Source organism: Macrosteles quadrilineatus, unplaced genomic scaffold (assembly GCF_028750875.1).
Source record: "Macrosteles quadrilineatus isolate MER2022 unplaced genomic scaffold, UCM_ALF_1.0 Scaffold_56__1_contigs__length_789204, whole genome shotgun sequence".
Lineage (NCBI taxonomy): Eukaryota > Metazoa > Arthropoda > Insecta > Hemiptera > Cicadellidae > Macrosteles > Macrosteles quadrilineatus.
In genome coordinates this window covers 469,006-491,424 of record NW_026542649.1, presented here as the reverse complement: position 1 = coordinate 491,424, position 22,419 = coordinate 469,006, and positions in this window count along the sequence as shown.

Genomic DNA, 22,419 nt, shown 5'->3' with positions numbered 1-22,419 from the left:
CTCAGGAAGAAGTAAGTCAAATTATTTCAAAATTTTACCATATACTTAGCAGGTCTAAATGCACACTCCCTACCTGTTTTAGGCTTCTAGCTCAAAAACAAAAAAATATAGAAAATATTTTAATAAAATTAAAAGTCAACTTTTTTTTTATTTAAAAAAAAATTCAAAAAATACCAACGGATATAAGAAATCGAATAAAAATGCTAGGGTGTCTTTAGTATAATATATATATACTAGGGAAAAAATTTCAGTTTCATATGTCTTACACTTTTTGAGATAATGGGTCACATACATGTATATGTTTAACATTGCGGGTATAGGCGGCGTACATCTCCCCTTAAAATGAAACATGTTAAAATGTATCATTTTATAATGTTAAAATGAAACATGTAAAATGTAACATTTTATCATGTTTAAATGCAACATGTTAAAATGTAACATTTTATCATGTTAAAATGCAACATGATAAATGTAACATTTTATCATGTTAAAATGCAACATGTTAAAATGTAACATATTAAAATGTTACATGTTAAAATGTAACATTTTATGATGTTAAAATGAAAAATGTTAAAATGTAACATTTTATCATATTTAAATGAAACATGTAAAAATGTAACATTTTTAAATGTAACATTTTATCATGTTAAAATGAAACATGTTAAAATGTAACATTTTAAAATGTAACATTTTAAAATGAAACATGTTAAAATGTAACATTTTATCATGTTAAAATGTAACATTTTAAAATGTAACATTTTATCATGTTTAAATGAAACATGTTAAAATGTAACATTTTATCATGTTAAAATGCAACATGTTAAAATGTAACATTTTATCATGTTAAAATGTAACATTTTATCATGTTAAAATGCAACATGTTAAAATGTAACATTTTATCATGTTAAAATGCAACATGTTAAAATGTAACATATTAAAATGTAACATGTTAAAATGTAACACTTTAAAATGTAACATTTTAAAATAAAACATGTTAAAATGTAACATTTTATCATGTTAAAATGAAACATGTTAAAATGTAACATTTTATCATGTTAAAATGCAACATGTTAAAATGTAACATTTTATCATGTTAAAATGCAACATGTTAAAATGTAACATTTTAATATGTTAAAATGCAACATGTTAAAATGTAACATTTTATCATGTTAAAATGCAACATGTTAAAATGTAACATATTAAAATGTAACATGTTAAAATGTAACATTTTAAAATGTAACATTTTAAAATGAAACATGTTAAAATGTAACATTTTAAAATGAAACATGTTAAAATGTAACATTTTAAAATGTAACATTTTAAAATGAAACATGTTAAAATGTAACATTTTATCATGTTAAAATGCAACATGTTAAAATGTAACATTTTATCATGTTAAAATGCAACATGTTAAAATATAACATTTTATCATGTTAAAATGCAACATGATAAAATGTAACATATTAAAATGTAACATGTTAAAATGTAACATTTTATGATGTTAAAATGAAACATGTAAAATGTAACATTTTATCATGTTAAAATGCAACATGTTAAAATGTAACATTTTATCATGTTAAAATGCAACATGTTAAAATGCAACATGTTAAAATGTAACATTTTATCATGTTAAAATGCAACATGTTAAAATGTAACATTTTATCATGTTAAAATGCAACATGTTAAAATGTAACATTTTATCATGTTAAAATGCAACATGTTAAAATATAACATTTTATCATGTTAAAATGCAACATGATAAAATGTAACATATTAAAATGTAACATGTTAAAATGTAACATTTTATGATGTTAAAATGAAAAATGTTAAAATGTAACATTTTATCATGTTTAAATGAAACATGTAAAAATGTAACATTTTTAAATGTAACATTTTATCATGTTAAAATGAAACATGTTAAAATGTAACATTTTATTATATTAAAATGCAACATGTTAAAATGTAACATTTTATCATGTTAAAATGCAAAATGTTAAAATGTAACATATTAAAATGTAACATGTTAAAATGTAACACTTTAAAATGTAACATTTTAAAATGAAACATGTTAAAATGTAACATTTTATCATGTTAAAATGAAACATGTTAAAATGTAACATTTTATCATGTTAAAATGCAACATGTTAAAATGTAACATTTTATCATGTTAAAATGCAACATGTTAAAATGTAACATTTTATCATGTTAAAATGCAACATGTTAAAATGTAACATTTTAATATGTTAAAATGCAACATGTTAAAATGTAACATTTTATCATGTTAAAATGCAACATGTTAAAATGTAACATATTAAAATGTAACATGTTAAAATGTAACATTTTAAAATGTAACATTTTAAAATGAAACATGTTAAAATGTAACATTTTATCATGTTAAAATGAAACATGTTTAAATGTAACATTTTATCATGTTAAAATGCAACATATTAAAATAAAACATTTTATCATGTTAAAATGCAACATGTTAAAATGTAACATTTTAAAATGTTAAAATGCAACATGTTAAAATGTAACATTTTATCATGTTAAAATGCAACATGTTAAAATGTAACATATTAAAATGTAACATGTTAAAATGTAACATTTTAAAATGTAACATTTTAAAATGAAACATGTTAAAATGTAACATTTTAAAATGTAACATTTTAAAATGAAACATGTTAAAATGTAACATTTTAAAATGTAACATTTTAAAATGAAACATGTTAAAATGTAACATTTTAAAATGTAACATTTTAAAATGAAACATGTTAAAATGTAATATTTTATCATGTTAAAATGAAACATGTTAAAATGTAACATTTTATCATGTTAAAATGCAACATGTTAAAATGTAACATTTTATCATGTTAAAATGCAACATGTTAAAATGTAACGTTTTATCATGTTAAAATGCAACATGTTAAAATATAACATTTTATCATGTTAAAATGCAACATGATAAAATGTAACATATTAAAATGTAACATGTTAAAATGTAACATTTTATGATGTTAAAATGAAACATGTAAAATGTAACATTTTATCATGTTAAAATGCAACATGTTAAAATGTAACATTTTATCATGTTAAAATGCAACATGTTAAAATATAACATTTTATCATGTTAAAATGCAACATGATTAAATGTAACATATTAAAATGTAACATGTTAAAATGTAACATTTTATGATGTTAAAATGAAAAATGTTAAAATGTAACATTTTATCATGTTTAAATGAAACATGTAAAAATGTTACATTTTTAAATGTAACATTTTATCATGTTAAAATGAAACATGTTAAAATGTAACATTTTATTATATTAAAATGCAACATGTTAAAATGTAACATTTTATCATGTTAAAATGCAACATGTTAAAATGTAACATTTTAAAATGAAACATGTTAAAATGTAACATTTTATCATGTTAAAATGTAACATTTTATCATGTTAAAATGCAACATGTTAAAATGTAACATTTTATCATGTTAAAATGAAACATGTTTAAATGTAACATTTTATCATGTTAAAATGCAACATATTAAAAAAAAACATTTTATCATGTTAAAATGCAACATGATAAAATGTTACAAATTAAAATGTAACATGTTAAAATGTAACATTTTATGATGTTAAAATGAAAAATGTTAAAATGTAACATTTTATCATGTTTAAATGAAACATGTAAAAATGTAACATTTTATCATGTTAAAATGCAACATGTTAAAATGTAACATATTAAAATGTAACATGTTAAAATGCAACATGTTAAAATGTAAAATTTTATCATGTTAAAATGCAACATGTTAAAATGTAACATTTTATCATGTTAAAATGCAACATGTTAAAATATAACATTTTATCATGTTAAAATGCAACATGAAAAAATGTAACATATTAAAATGTAACATGTTAAAATGTAACATTTTATGATGTTAAAATGAAAAATGTTAAAATGTAACATTTTATCATGTTTTAATGAAACATGTAAAAATGTAACATTTTTAAATGTAACATTTTATCTTGTTAAAATGAAACATGTTAAAATGTAACATTTTATCATGTTAAAATGCAACATGTTAAAATGTAACATTTTATCATGTTAAAATGCAACATGTTAAAATGTAACATATTAAAATGTAACATTTTAAAATGAAACATGTTAAAATGTAAGATTTTATCATGTTAAAATGAAACATGTTTAAATGTAACATTTTATCATGTTAAAATGCAACATATTAAAATGTAACATTTTATCATGTTAAAATGCAACATGTTAAAATGTAACATTTTATCATGTTAAAATGAAACATGTTAAAATGTAAGATTTTATCATGTTAAAATGAAACATGTTAAAATGTAACATTTTATCATGTTAAAATGAAACATGTTAAAATGTAACATTTTATGATGTTAAAATGAAACATGTTAAAATGTAACATTTTAACATGTTAAAATGAAACATGTTAAAATGTAACATTTTATCATGTTAAAATGCAACATGTTAAAATGTAACATATTAAAATGTAACATGTTAAAATGTAACATTTTAAAATGTAACATTTTAAAATGAAACATGTTAAAATGTAACATTTTATCATGTTAAAATGATACATGTAAAATGTAACATTTTATCATGTTTAAATGCAACATGTTAAAATGTAACATTTTATCATGTTAAAATGCAACATGATAAATGTAACATTTTATCATGTTAAAATGCAACATGTTAAAATGTAACATATTAAAATGTTACATGTTAAAATGTAACATTTTATGATGTTAAAATGAAAAATGTTAAAATGTAACATTTTATCATATTTAAATGAAACATGTAAAAATGTAACATTTTTAAATGTAACATTTTATCATGTTAAAATGAAACATGTTAAAATGTAACATTTTAAAATGTAACATTTTAAAATGAAACATGTTAAAATGTAACATTTTATCATGTTAAAATGTAACATTTTATCATGTTAAAATGAAACATGTTAAAATGTAAGATTTTATCATGTTAAAATGAAACATGTTAAAATGTAACATTTTATCATGTTAAAATGAAACATGTTAAAATGTAACATTTTATGATGTTAAAATGAAACATGTTAAAATGTAACATTTTATCATGTTAAAATGAAACATGTTAAAATGTAACATTTTATCATGTTAAAATGCAACATGTAAAAATGTAACATATTAAAATGTAACATGTTAAAATGTAACATTTTAAAATGTAACATTTAAAAATGAAACATGTTAAAATGTAACATTTTATCATGTTAAAATGAAACATGTAAAATGTAACATTTTATCATGTTTAAATGCAACATGTTAAAATGTAACATTTTATCATGTTAAAATGCAACATGATAAATGTAACATTTTATCATGTTAAAATGCAACATGTTAAAATGTAACATATTAAAATGTTACATGTTAAAATGTAACATTTTATGATGTTAAAATGAAAAATGTTAAAATGTAACATTTTATCATATTTAAATGAAACATGTAAAAATGTAACATTTTTAAATGTAACATTTTATCATGTTAAAATGAAACATGTTAAAATGTAACATTTTAAAATGTAACATTTTAAAATGAAACATGTTAAAATGTAACATTTTATCATGTTAAAATGAAACATGTTAAAATGTAACATTTTGTCATGTTAAAATGCAACATGTTAAAATGTAACATTTTATCATGTTAAAATGTAACATATTAAAATGTAACATGTTAAAATGTAACATTTTAAAATGTAACATTTTATCATGTTTAAATGAAACATGTTAAAATGTAACATTTTATCATGTTAAAATGCAACATGTTAAAATGTAACATTTTATCATGTTAAAATGTAACATTTTATCATGTTAAAATGCAACATGTTAAAATGTAACATTTTATCATGTTAAAATGCAACATGTTAAAATGTAACATATTAAAATGTAACATGTTAAAATGTAACACTTTAAAATGTAACATTTTAAAATGAAACATGTTAAAATGTAACATTTTATCATGTTAAAATGAAACATGTTAAAATGTAACATTTTATCATGTTAAAATGCAACATGTTAAAATGTAACATTTTATCATGTTAAAATGCAACATGTTAAAATGTAACATTTTAATATGTTAAAATGCAACATGTTAAAATGTAACATTTTATCATGTTAAAATGCAACATGTTAAAATGTAACATATTAAAATGTAACATGTTAAAATGTAACATTTTAAAATGTAACATTTTAAAATGAAACATGTTAAAATGTAACATTTTAAAATGTAACATTTTAAAATGAAACATGTTAAAATGTAACATTTTATCATGTTAAAATGAAACATGTAAAATGTAACATTTTATCATGTTAAAATGCAACATGTTAAAATGTAACATTTTATCATGTTAAAATGCAACATGTTAAAATGTAACATTTTATCATGTTAAAATGCAACATGTTAAAATGTAACATTTTATCATGTTAAAATGCAACATGTTAAAATGTAACATTTTATCATGTTAAAATGCAACATGTTAAAATATAACATTTTATCATGTTAAAATGCAACATGATAAAATGTAACATATTAAAATGTAACATGTTAAAATGTAACATTTTATGATGTTAAAATGAAACATGTAAAATGTAACATTTTATCATGTTAAAATGCAACATGTTAAAATGTAACATTTTATCATGTTAAAATGCAACATGTTAAAATGCAACATGTTAAAATGTAACATTTTATCATGTTAAAATGCAACATGTTAAAATATAACATTTTATCATGTTAAAATGCAACATGATAAAATGTAACATATTAAAATGTAACATGTTAAAATGTAACATTTTATGATGTTAAAATGAAAAATGTTAAAATGTAACATTTTATCATGTTTAAATGAAACATGTTAAAATGTAACATTTTATCATGTTAAAATAAAACGTTAAAATGTAACATTTTTTCATGTCAAAATGAAACATGTTAAAATGTAACATAATATCATGTTAAAATGCAACATGTTAAAATGTAACATTTTATCATGTTAAAATGAAACATGTTAAAATGTAACATTTTATCATGTTAAAATGCAACATGTTAAAATGTAACATTTTATCATGTTAAAATGCAACATGTTAAAATGTAACATTTTAATATGTTAAAATGCAACATGTTAAAATGTAACATTTTATCATGTTAAAATGCAACATGTTAAAATGTAACATATTAAAATGTAACATGTTAAAATGTAACATTTTAAAATGTAACATTTTAAAATGAAACATGTTAAAATGTAACATTTTATCATGTTAAAATGAAACATGTTTAAATGTAACATTTTATCATGTTAAAATGCAACATATTAAAATAAAACATTTTATCATGTTAAAATGCAACATGATAAAATGTTACATATTAAAATGTAACATGTTAAAATGTAACATTTTATGATGTTAAAATGAAAAATGTTAAAATGTAACATTTTATCATGTTTAAATGAAACATGTAAAAATGTAACATTTTATCATGTTAAAATGCAACATGTTAAAATGTAACATATTAAAATGTAACATGTTAAAATGCAACATGTTAAAATGTAAAATTTTATCATGTTAAAATGCAACATGTTAAAATGTAACATTTTATCATGTTAAAATGCAACATGTTAAAATATAACATTTTATCATGTTAAAATGCAACATGAAAAAATGTAACATATTAAAATGTAACATGTTCAAATGTAACATTCTATGATGTTAAAATGAAAAATGTTAAAATGTAACATTTTATCATTTTTAAATGAAACATGTAAAAATGTAACATTTTTAAATGTAACATTTTATCTTGTTAAAATGAAACATGTTAAAATGTAACATTTTATCATGTTAAAATGCAACATGTTAAAATGTAACATTTTATCATGTTAAAATGCAACATGTTAAAATGTAACATTTTATCATGTTAAAATGCAACATGTTAAAATGTAACATATTAAAATGTAACATGTTAAAATGTAACATTTTATCATGTTAAAATGAAACATGTAAAATGTAACATTTTATCATGTTTAAATGCAACATGTTAAAATGTAACATTTTATCATGTTAAAATGCAACATGATAAATGTAACATTTTATCATGTTAAAATGCAACATGATAAATGTAACATTTTATCATGTTAAAATGCAACATGTTAAAATGTAACATATTAAAATGTAACATGTTAAAATGTAACATTTTATGATGTTAAAATTAAAAATGTTAAAATGTAACATTTTATCATGTTTAAATGAAACATGTAAAAATGTATCATTTTTAAATGTAACATTTTATCATGTTAAAATGTAACATTTTAAAATGTAACATTTTAAAATGAAAGATGTTAAAATGTAACATTTTATCATGTTAAAATGAAACATGTTAAAATGTAACATTTTGTCATGTTAAAATGCAACATGTTAAAATGTAACATTTTATCATGTTAAAATGTAACATATTAAAATGTAACATGTTAAAATGTAACATTTTAAAATGTAACATTTTATCATGTTAAAATGAAACATGTTAAAATGTAACATTTTATCATGTTAAAATGCAACATGTTAAAATGCAACATGTTAAAATGTAACATTTTATCATGTTAAAATGCAACATGTTAAAATGTAACATTTTATCATGTTAAAATGCAACATGTTAAAATGTAACATATTAAAATGTAACATGTTAAAATGTAACACTTTAAAATGTAACATTTTAAAATGAAACATGTTAAAATGTAACATTTTATCATGTTAAAATGAAACATGTTAAAATGTAACATTTTATCATGTTAAAATGCAACATGTTAAAATGTATCATTTTATCATGTTAAAATGCAACATGTTAAAATGTAACATTTTTATATGTTAAAATGCAACATGTTAAAATGTAACATTTTATCATGTTAAAATGCAACATGTTAAAATGTAACATATTAAAATGTAACATGTTAAAATGTAACATTTTAAAATGTAACATTTTAAAATGAAACACGTTAAAATGTAACATTTTATCATGTTAAAATGCAACATGTTAAAATGTAACATTTTATCATGTTAAAATGCAACATGTTAAAATATAACATTTTAGCATGTTAAAATGCAACATGATAAAATGTAACATATTAAAATGTAACATGTTAAAATGTAACATTTTATGATGTTAAAATGAAAAATGTTAAAATGTAACATTTTATCATGTTTAAATGAAACATGTAAAAATGTAACATTTTTAAATGTAACATTTTATAATGTTAAAATGCAACATGATAAAATGTAACATTTTAAAATGAAACATGTTAAAATGTAACATTTTATCATGTTAAAATGAAACATGTTTAAATGTAATATTTTATCATGTTAAAATGCAACATATTAAAATGTAACATTTTATCATGTTAAAATGCAACATGTTAAAATGTAACATTTTATCATGTTAAAATGAAACATGTTAAAATGTAAGATTTTATCATGTTAAAATGAAACATGTTAAAATGTAACATTTTATCATGTTAAAATAAAACATGTTAAAATGTAACATTTTATGATGTTAAAATGAAACATGTTAAAATGTAACATTTTATCATGTTAAAATGAAACATGTTAAAATGTAACATTTTATCATGTTAAAATGCAACATGTTAAAATGTAACATATTAAAATGTAACATGTTAAAATGTAACATTTTAAAATGAAACATGTAAAATGTAACATTTTATCATGTTAAAATGCAACATGTTAAAATGCAACATGTTAAAATGTAACATTTTATCATGTTAAAATGCAACATGATAAATGTAACATTTTATCATGTTAAAATGCAACATGTTAAAATGTAACATATTAAAATGTAACATGTTAAAATGTAACATATTAAAATGTAACATGTTAAAATGTAACATTTTATGATGTTAAAATGAAAAATGTTAAAATGTAACATTTTATCATGTTTAAATGAAACATGTAAAAATGTAACATTTTTAAATGTAACATTTTTAAATGTAACATTTTATCATGTTAAAATGTAACATTTTATCATGTTAAAATGCAACATGTTAAAATGTAACATATTAAAATGTAACATGTTAAAATGTAACATATTAAAATGTAACATGTTAAAATGTAACATTTTATGATGTTAAAATGAAAAATGTTAAAATGTAACATTTTATCATGTTTAAATGAAACATGTAAAAATGTAACATTTTTAAATGTAACATTTTATCATGTTAAAATGTAACATTTTACCATGTTAAAATGAAACATGTTAAAATGTAACATTTATCATGTTAAAATGCAACATGTTAAAATGTAACATTTTATCATGTTAAAATGCAACATGTTAAAATGTAACATAATAAAAAGTAACATGTTAAAATGTAACATTTTAAAATGTAACATTTTAAAATGAAACATGTTAAAATGTAACATTTTATCATGTTAAAATGAAACATGTTATAATGTAACATTTTATCATGTTAAAATGCAACATGTTAAAATGTAACATTTTATCATGTTAAAATGCAACATGTTAAAAAGTAACATTTTATCATGTTAAAATGCAACATGTTAAAATGTAACATTTTATCATGTTAAAATGCAACATGTAAAAATGTAACATTTTATCATGTTAAAATGCAACATGATAAAATGTAACATATTAAAATGTAACATGTTAAAATGTAATATTTTATGATGTTAAAATGAAAAATGTTAAAATGTAACATTTTATCATGTTTAAATGAAACATGTAAAAATGTAACATTTTTAAATGTAACATTTTATCATGTTAAAATGAAACATGTTAAAATGTAACATTTTATCATGTTAAAATGCAACATGTTAAAATGTAACATTTTATCATGTTAAAATGCAACATGTTAAAATGTAACATTTTATCATGTTAAAATGCAACATGTTAAAATGTAACATATTAAAATGTAACATGTTAAAATGTTACATTTTAAAATGTAACATTTTAAAATGAAACATGTTAAAATGTAACATTTTATCATGTTAAAATGAAACATGTTAAAATGTAACATTTTATCATGTTAAAATGCAACATGTTAAAATGTAACATTTTATCATGTTAAAATGCAACATGTTAAAATGTAACATTTTATCATGTTAAAATGAAACATGTTAAAATGTAACATTTTATCATGTTAAAATGAAACATGTTAAAATGTAACATTTTATCATGTTAAAATGAAACATGTTAAAATGTAACATTTTATCATGTTAAAATGAAACATGATAAAATGTTACATTTTAACATGTTTCATTTTAAAATGTAACATTTTATCATGTTAAAATGAAACATGATAAAATGTTACATTTTAACATGTTTCATTTTAAAATGTTACATTTTAAAATGTTACATTTTAACATGTTTCATTTTAACATGATAAAATGTTACATTTAAAAATGTTACATTTTTACATGTTTCATTTAAATATGATAAAATGTTACATTTTAACATTTTTCATTTTAACATCATAAAATGTTACATTTTAACATGTTACATTTTAATATGTTACATTTTAACATGTTGCATTTTAACATGATAAAATGTTACATTTATCATGTTGCATTTTAACATGTTGCATTTAAACATGATAAAATGTTACATTTTACATGTTTCATTTTAACATGATAAAATGTTACATTTTAACATGTTTCATTTTAAAATGTTACATTTTAAAATGTTACATTTTAACATGTTACATTTTAATATGTTACATTTTAACATGTTGCATTTTAACATGATAAAATGTTACATTTTAACATGTTTCATTTTAACATGATAAAATGTTACATTTTAACATGTTTCATTTTAACATGATAAAATGTTACATTTTAACATGTTTCATTTTAACATCATAAAATGTTACATTTTAACATGTTTCATTTTAACATGATAAAATGTTACATTTTAACATGTATCATTTTAACATGATAAAATCTTACATTTTAACATGTTTCATTTTAACATGATAAAATGTTACATTTTAACATGTTGCATTTTAACATGATAAAATGTTACATTTTAATATGTTGCATTTTAACATGATAAAATGTTACATTTAAACATGTTTCATTTTAACATGATAAAATCTTACATTTTAACATGTTTCATTTTAAAATGTTACATTTTAAAATGCTACAATTTAACATGTTACATTTTAATATGTTACATTTTAACATGATAAAATGTTACATTTTAACATGTTGCATTTTAACATGATAAAATGTTACATTTTAACATGTTTCATTTTAACATGATAAAATGTTACATTTAAAAATATTACATTTTTACATGTTTCATTTAAACATGATAAAATGTTACATTTTAACATTTTTCATTTTAACATCATAAAATGTTACATTTTAACATGTTACATTTTATCATGTTGCATTTTATCATGTTGCATTTTAACATGATAAAATGTTATATTTTAATATGTTGCATTTTAACATGATAAAATGTTATATTTTAATATGTTGCATTTTAACATGATAAAATGTTACATTTAAACATGTTTCATTTTAACATGATAAAATGTTACATTTTAACATGTTTCATTTTAAAATGTTACATTTTAAAATGTTACATTTTAACATGTTACATTTTAATATGTTACATTTTAACATGTTGCAACATGATAAAATGTTACATTTTAACATGTTGCATTTTAACATATTAAAATGTTACATTTTAACATGTTGCATTTTAACATGATAAAATGTTAACTTTTTAACATGTTGCATTTTAACATGATAAAATGTTACATTTTAACATGTTGCATTTTAACATGATAAAATGTTACATTTTAACATATTGCGATTTAACATGATAAAATGTTACATTTGAACATGTTACATTTTAATATGTTACATTTTTACATGTTGCATTTTAACATGATAAAATGTTACATTTTAACATGTTGCATTTTAACATGATAAAATGTTACATTTTAACATGTTTCATTTTAACATTATAAAATGTTACATTTTAACATGATAAAATGTTACATTTTAACGTTTCATTTTAACATGATAAAATGTTACATTTTAACATGTTTCATTTTAACATGATAAAATGTTACATTTTACATGATGCATTTTAACATGTTTCATTTTAACATGATAAAATGTTACATTTTAACTTTTCATTTTAACATGATAAAATGTTACATTTTAACATGTTTCATTTTAACATGATAAAATGTTACATTTTAACATGTTTCATTTTAACATGATAAAATGTTACACTTTAACACTATGCATTTTAACATGATAAAATGTTACATTTTAAAATGTTTCATTTTAACATGATAAAATGTTACATTTTAACATGTTTCATTTTAACATGATAAAATGTTACATTTTAACATGTTTCATTTTAACATGATAAAATGTTACATTTTAACATGATAAAATGTTACATTTTAACATGTTGCATTTTAACATGATAAAATGTTACATTTTAACATGTTGCATTTTAACATGATAAAATGTTACATTTTAACATGTTACATTTTAACATGTTTCATTTTAACATAATAAAATGTTACATTTTAAAATGTTACATTTTAACATGTTACATTTTAATATGTTACGTTTTAACATGTTGCATTTTAACATGATAAAATGTTACATTTTAACATGTTTCATTTTAACATGATAAAATGTTACATTTTAACATGTTTCATTTTAACATGATAAAATGTTACATTTTAACATGTTGCATTTTAACATGATAAAATGTTACATTTTAACATATTGCGATTTAACATGATAAAATGTTACATTTTAAAATGTTACATTTGAACATGTTACATTTTAATATGTTACATTTTAACATGTTTCATTTTAACATTATAAAATGTTACATTTTAACATGTTTCATTTTAACATGATAAAATGTTACATTTTAACGTTACATTTTAACATGATAAAATGTTACATTTTAACATGTTTCATTTTAACATGATAAAATGTTACATTTTAACATGTTTCATTTTGACATGATAAAATGTTACATTTTAACGTTTTATTTTAACATGATAAAATGTTACATTTTAACATGTTTCATTTAAACATGATAAAATGTTACATTTTAACATGTTTCATTTTAACATGATAAAATGTTGCATTTTAACATGTTTCATTTTAACATGATAAAATGTTACATTTTAACATGTTGCATTTTAACATGTTTCATTTTTAACATGATAAAATCTTACATTTGAACATGTTTCATTTTAACATGATAAAATGTTACATTTTAACATGTTGCATTTTAACATGATAAAATGTTACATTTTAACATGTTGCATTTTAACATGATAAAATGTTACATTTTAACATGTTTCATTTTAACATGATAAAATGTTACATTTCAACATGTTTCATTTTAAAATGTTACATTATAAAATGGTACATTTTAACATGTTACATTTTAATATGTTACATTTTAACATGTTGCATTTTAACATGATAAAATGTTACATTTTAACATGTTTCATTTTAACATCATAAAATGTTACATTTTAACATGTTTCATTTTAACATGATAAAATGTTACATTTTAACATGTTACATTTTAATATGTTACATTTTAACATGTTGCATTTTAACATGATAAAATGTTACATTTTAACATGTTTCATTTTAACATGATAAAATGTTACATTTTAACATGTTTCATTTTAACATCATAAAATGTTACATTTTAACATGTTTCATTTTAACATGATAAAATGTTACATTTTAATATGTTACATTTTAACATGTTTCATTTTAACATGATAAAATGTTACATTTTAACATGTTGCATTTTAACATGATAAAATGTTACATTTTAATATGTTGCATTTTAACATGATAAAATGTTACATTTAAACATGTTTCATTTTAACATGATAAAATCTTACATTTTAACATGTTTCATTTTAAAATGTTACATTTTTAAATGCTACAATTTAACATGTTACATTTTAATATGTTACATTTTAACATGATAAAAAGTTACATTTTAACATGTTGCATTTTAACATGATAAAATGTTACATTTTAACATGTTTCATTTTAACATGATAAAATGTTACATTTAAAAATATTACATTTTTACATGTTTCATTTAAACATGATAAAATGTTACATTTTAACATTTTTCATTTTAACATCATAAAATGTTACATTTTAACATGTTACATTTTAATATGTTACATTTTATCATGTTGCATTTTAACATGATAAAATGTTATATTTTAACATGTTGCATTTTAACATGATAAAATGTTACATTTTAACATGTTGCATTTTAACATGATAAAATTTTACATTTTAACATGTTGCATTTTAACATGTTACATTTTAATATGTTACATTTTAACATGTTGCATTTTAACATGATAAAATGTTACATTTAAAAATGTTACATTTTTACATGTTTCATTTAAACATGATAAAATGTTACATTTTAACATTTTTCATTTTAACATCATAAAATGTTACATTTTAACATGTTACATTTTATCATGTTGCATTTTATCATGTTGCATTTTAACATGATAAAATGTTATATTTTAATATGTTGCATTTTAACATGATAAAATGTTACATTTAAACATGTTTCATTTTAACATGATAAAATGTTACATTTTAACATGTTTCATTTTAAAATGTTACATTTTAAAATGTTACATTTTAACATGTTACATTTTAATATGTTACATTTTAACATGTTGCAACATGATAAAATGTTACATTTTAACATGTTGCATTTTAACATATTAAAATGTTACATTTTAACATGTTGCATTTTAACATGATAAAATGTTAACTTTTTAACATGTTGCATTTTAACATGATAAAATGTTACATTTTAACATGTTGCATTTTAACATGATAAAATGTTACATTTTAACATATTGCGATTTAACATGATAAAATGTTACATTTTAAAATGTTACATTTGAACATGTTACATTTTAATATGTTACATTTTTACATGTTGCATTTTAACATGATAAAATGTAACATTTTAACATGTTGCATTTTAACATGATAAAATGTTACATTTTAACATGTTTCATTTTAACATTATAAAATGTTACATTTTAACATGATAAAATGTTACATTTTAACGTTTCATTTTAACATGATAAAATGATACATTTTAACATGTTTCATTTTAACATGATAAAATGTTACATTTTACATGATGCATTTTAACATGATAAAATGTTACATTTTAACATGATAAAATGTTACATTTTAACATGTTGCATTTTAACATGATAAAATGTTACATTTTAACATGTTGCATTTTAACATGATAAAATGTTACATTTTAACATGTCTCATTTTAACATGATAAAATGTTACATTTTAAAATGTTACATTTTAACATGTTACATTTTAATATGTTACATTTTAACATGTTGCATTTTAACATGATAAAATGTTACATTTTAACATGTTTCATTTTAACATGATAAAATGTTACATTTTAACATGTTTCATTTTAAAATGTTACATTTTAAAATGTTACATTTTAACATGTTACATTTTAATATGTTACATTTTAACATGTTGCATTTTAACATGATAAAATGTTACATTTTAACATGTTGCATTTTAACATGATAAAATGTTACATTTTAACATATTGCGATTTAACATGATAAAATGTTACATTTTAAAATGTTACATTTGAACATGTTACATTTTAATATGTTACATTTTAACATGTTGCATTTTAACATATTAAAATGTTACATTTTAACATGTTTCATTTTAACATGATAAAATGTTACATTTTAACATGTTTCATTTTAACATGATAAAATGTTACATTTTAACTTTTCATTTTAACATGATAAAATGTTACATTTTAACATGTTTCATTTTAACATGATAAAATGTTACACTTTAACACTATGCATTTTAACATGATAAAATGTTACATTTTAACATGTTTCATTTTAACATGATAAAATGTTACATTTTAACATGTTTCATTTTAACATGATAAAATGTTACATTTTAACATGATAAAATGTTACATTTTAACATGTTGCATTTTAACATGATAAAATGTTACATTTTAACATGTTGCATTTTAACATGATAAAATGTTACATTTTAACATGTTGCATTTTAACATGATAAAATGTTACATTTTAACATGTTTCATTTTAACATAATAAAATGTTACATTTTAAAATGTTACATTTTAACATGTTACATTTTAATATGTTACATTTTAACATGTTGCATTTTAACATGATAAAATGATACATTTTAACATGTTTCATTTTAACATGATAAAATGTTACATTTTAACATGTTTCATTTTAACATGATAAAATGTTACATTTTAACATGTTTCATTTTAAAATGTTACATTTTAATATGTTACATTTTAACATGTTGCATTTTAACATGATAAAATGTTACATTTTAACATGTTGCATTTTAACATGATAAAATGTTACATTTCAACATATTGCGATTTAACATGATAAAATGTTACATTTTAAAATGTTACATTTTAACATGATAAAATGTTACATTTTAACGTTTCATTTTAACATGATAAAATGATACATTTTAACATGTTTCATTTTAACATGATAAAATGTTACATTTTACATGATGCATTTTAACATGATAAAATGTTACATTTTAACATGTTTCATTTTAACATGATAAAATGTTACATTTTAACATGTTGCATTTTAACATGATAAAATGTTACATTTTAACATATTGCGATTTAACATGATAAAATGTTACATTTTAAAATGTTACATTTGAACATGTTACATTTTAATATGTTACATTTTTACATGTTGCATTTTAACATGATAAAATGTAACATTTTAACATGTTGCATTTTAACATGATAAAATGTTACATTTTAACATGTTTCATTTTAACATTATAAAATGTTACATTTTAACATGTTTCATTTTAACATCATAAAATGTTACATTTTAACATGTTTCATTTTAACATGATAAAATGTTACATTTTAATATGTTACATTTTAACATGTTTCATTTTAACATGATAAAATGTTACATTTTAACATGTTGCATTTTAACATGATAAAATGTTACATTTTAATATGTTGCATTTTAACATGATAAAATGTTACATTTAAACATGTTTCATTTTAACATGATAAAATCTTACATTTTAACATGTTTCATTTTAAAATGTTACATTTTAAAATGCTACAATTTAACATGTTACATTTTAATATGTTACATTTTAACATGATAAAATGTTACATTTTAACATGTTGCATTTTAACATGATAAAATGTTACATTTTAACATGTTTCATTTTAACATGATAAAATGTTACATTTAAAAATATTACATTTTTACATGTTTCATTTAAACATGATAAAATGTTACATTTTAACATTTTTCATTTTAACATCATAAAATGTTACATTTTAACATGTTACATTTTAATATGTTACATTTTATCATGTTGCATTTTAACATGATAAAATGTTATATTTTAACATGTTGCATTTTAACATGATAAAATGTTACATTTTAACATGTTGCATTTTAACATCATAAAATGTTACATTTTAACATGTTACATTTTATCATGTTGCATTTTATCATGTTGCATTTTAACATGATAAAATGTTATATTTTAATATGTTGCATTTTAACATGATAAAATGTTACATTTAAACATGTTTCATTTTAACATGATAAAATGTTACATTTTAACATGTTTCATTTTAAAATGTTACATTTTAAAATGTTACATTTTAACATGTTACATTTTAATATGTTACATTTTAACATGTTGCAACATGATAAAATGTTACATTTTAACATGTTGCATTTTAACATATTAAAATGTTACATTTTAACATGTTGCATTTTAACATGATAAAATGTTAACTTTTTAACATGTTGCATTTTAACATGATAAAATGTTACATTTTAACATGTTGCATTTTAACATGATAAAATGTTACATTTTAACATATTGCGATTTAACATGATAAAATGTTACATTTTAAAATGTTACATTTGAACATGTTACATTTTAATATGTTACATTTTTACATGTTGCATTTTAACATGATAAAATGTAACATTTTAACATGTTGCATTTTAACATGATAAAATGTTACATTTTAACATGTTTCATTTTAACATTATAAAATGTTACATTTTAACATGATAAAATGTTACATTTTAACGTTTCATTTTAACATGATAAAATGATACATTTTAACATGTTTCATTTTAACATGATAAAATGTTACATTTTACATGATGCATTTTAACATGATAAAATGTTACATTTTAACATGTTTCATTTTAACATGATAAAATGTTACATTTTAACATGTTGCATTTTAACATGATAAAATGTTACATTTTAACATGTTTCATTTAAACATGATAAAATGTTACATTTTAACATGATAAAATGTTACATTTTAACATGTTGCATTTTAACATGATAAAATGTTACATTTTAACATGTTGCATTTTAACATGATAAAATGTTACATTTTAACATGTTGCATTTTAACATGATAAAATGTTACATTTTAACATGTTTCATTTTAACATAATAAAATGTTACATTTTAAAATGTTACATTTTAACATGTTACATTTTAATATGTTACATTTTAACATGTTGCATTTTAACATGATAAAATGATACATTTTAACATGTTTCATTTTAACATGATAAAATGTTACATTTTAACATGTTTCATTTTAACATGATAAAATGTTACATTTTAACATGTTTCATTTTAAAATGTTACATTTTAATATGTTACATTTTAACATGTTGCATTTTAACATGATAAAATGTTACATTTTAACATGTTGCATTTTAACATGATAAAATGTTACATTTCAACATATTGCGATTTAACATGATAAAATGTTACATTTTAAAATGTTACATTTGAACATGTTACATTTTAATATGTTACATTTTAACATGTTGCATTTTAACATGATAAAATGTTACATTTTAACATGTTGCATTTTAACATAATAAAATGTTACATTTTAACATGTTTCATTTTAACATTATAAAATGTTACATTTTAACATGATAAAATGTTACATTTTAACGTTTCATTTTAACATGATAAAATGATACATTTTAACATGTTTCATTTTAACATGATAAAATGTTACATTTTACATGATGCATTTTAACATGATAAAATGTTACATTTTAACATGTTTCATTTTAACATGATAAAATGTTACATTTTAACATGTTGCATTTTAACATGATAAAATGTTACATTTTAACATATTGCGATTTAACATGATAAAATGTTACATTTTAAAATGTTACATTTGAACATGTTACATTTTAATATGTTACATTTTTACATGTTGCATTTTAACATGATAAAATGTAACATTTTAACATGTTGCATTTTAACATGATAAAATGTTACATTTTAACATGTTTCATTTTAACATTATAAAATGTTACATTTTAACATGTTTCATTTTAACATCATAAAATGTTACATTTTAACATGTTTCATTTTAACATGATAAAATGTTACATTTTAATATGTTACATTTTAACATGTTTCATTTTAACATGATAAAATGTTACATTTTAACATGTTGCATTTTAACATGATAAAATGTTACATTTTAATATGTTGCATTTTAACATGATAAAATGTTACATTTAAACATGTTTCATTTTAACATGATAAAATCTTACATTTTAACATGTTTCATTTTAAAATGTTACATTTTAAAATGCTACAATTTAACATGTTACATTTTAATATGTTACATTTTAACATGATAAAATGTTACATTTTAACATGTTGCATTTTAACATGATAAAATGTTACATTTTAACATGTTTCATTTTAACATGATAAAATGTTACATTTAAAAATATTACATTTTTACATGTTTCATTTAAACATGATAAAATGTTACATTTTAACATTTTTCATTTTAACATCATAAAATGTTACATTTTAACATGTTACATTTTAATATGTTACATTTTATCATGTTGCATTTTAACATGATAAAATGTTATATTTTAACATGTTGCATTTTAACATGATAAAATGTTACATTTTAACATGTTGCATTTTAACATCATAAAATGTTACATTTTAACATGTTACATTTTATCATGTTGCATTTTATCATGTTGCATTTTAACATGATAAAATGTTATATTTTAATATGTTGCATTTTAACATGATAAAATGTTACATTTAAACATGTTTCATTTTAACATGATAAAATGTTACATTTTAACATGTTTCATTTTAAAATGTTACATTTTAAAATGTTACATTTTAACATGTTACATTTTAATATGTTACATTTTAACATGTTGCAACATGATAAAATGTTACATTTTAACATGTTGCATTTTAACATATTAAAATGTTACATTTTAACATGTTGCATTTTAACATGATAAAATGTTAACTTTTTAACATGTTGCATTTTAACATGATAAAATGTTACATTTTAACATGTTGCATTTTAACATGATAAAATGTTACATTTTAACATATTGCGATTTAACATGATAAAATGTTACATTTTAACATGTTTCATTTTAACATTATAAAATGTTACATTTTAACATGTTTCATTTTAACATCATAAAATGTTACATTTTAACATGTTTCATTTTAACATGATAAAATGTTACATTTTAATATGTTACATTTTAACATGTTTCATTTTAACATGATAAAATGTTACATTTTAACATGTTGCATTTTAACATGATAAAATGTTACATTTTAATATGTTGCATTTTAACATGATAAAATGTTACATTTAAACATGTTTCATTTTAACATGATAAAATCTTACATTTTAACATGTTTCATTTTAAAATGTTACATTTTAAAATGCTACAATTTAACATGTTACATTTTAATATGTTACATTTTAACATGATAAAATGTTACATTTTAACATGTTGCATTTTAACATGATAAAATGTTACATTTTAACATGTTTCATTTTAACATGATAAAATGTTACATTTAAAAATATTACATTTTTACATGTTTCATTTAAACATGATAAAATGTTACATTTTAACATTTTTCATTTTAACATCATAAAATGTTACATTTTAACATGTTACATTTTAATATGTTACATTTTATCATGTTGCATTTTAACATGATAAAATGTTATATTTTAACATGTTGCATTTTAACATGATAAAATGTTACATTTTAACATGTTGCATTTTAACATCATAAAATGTTACATTTTAACATGTTACATTTTATCATGTTGCATTTTATCATGTTGCATTTT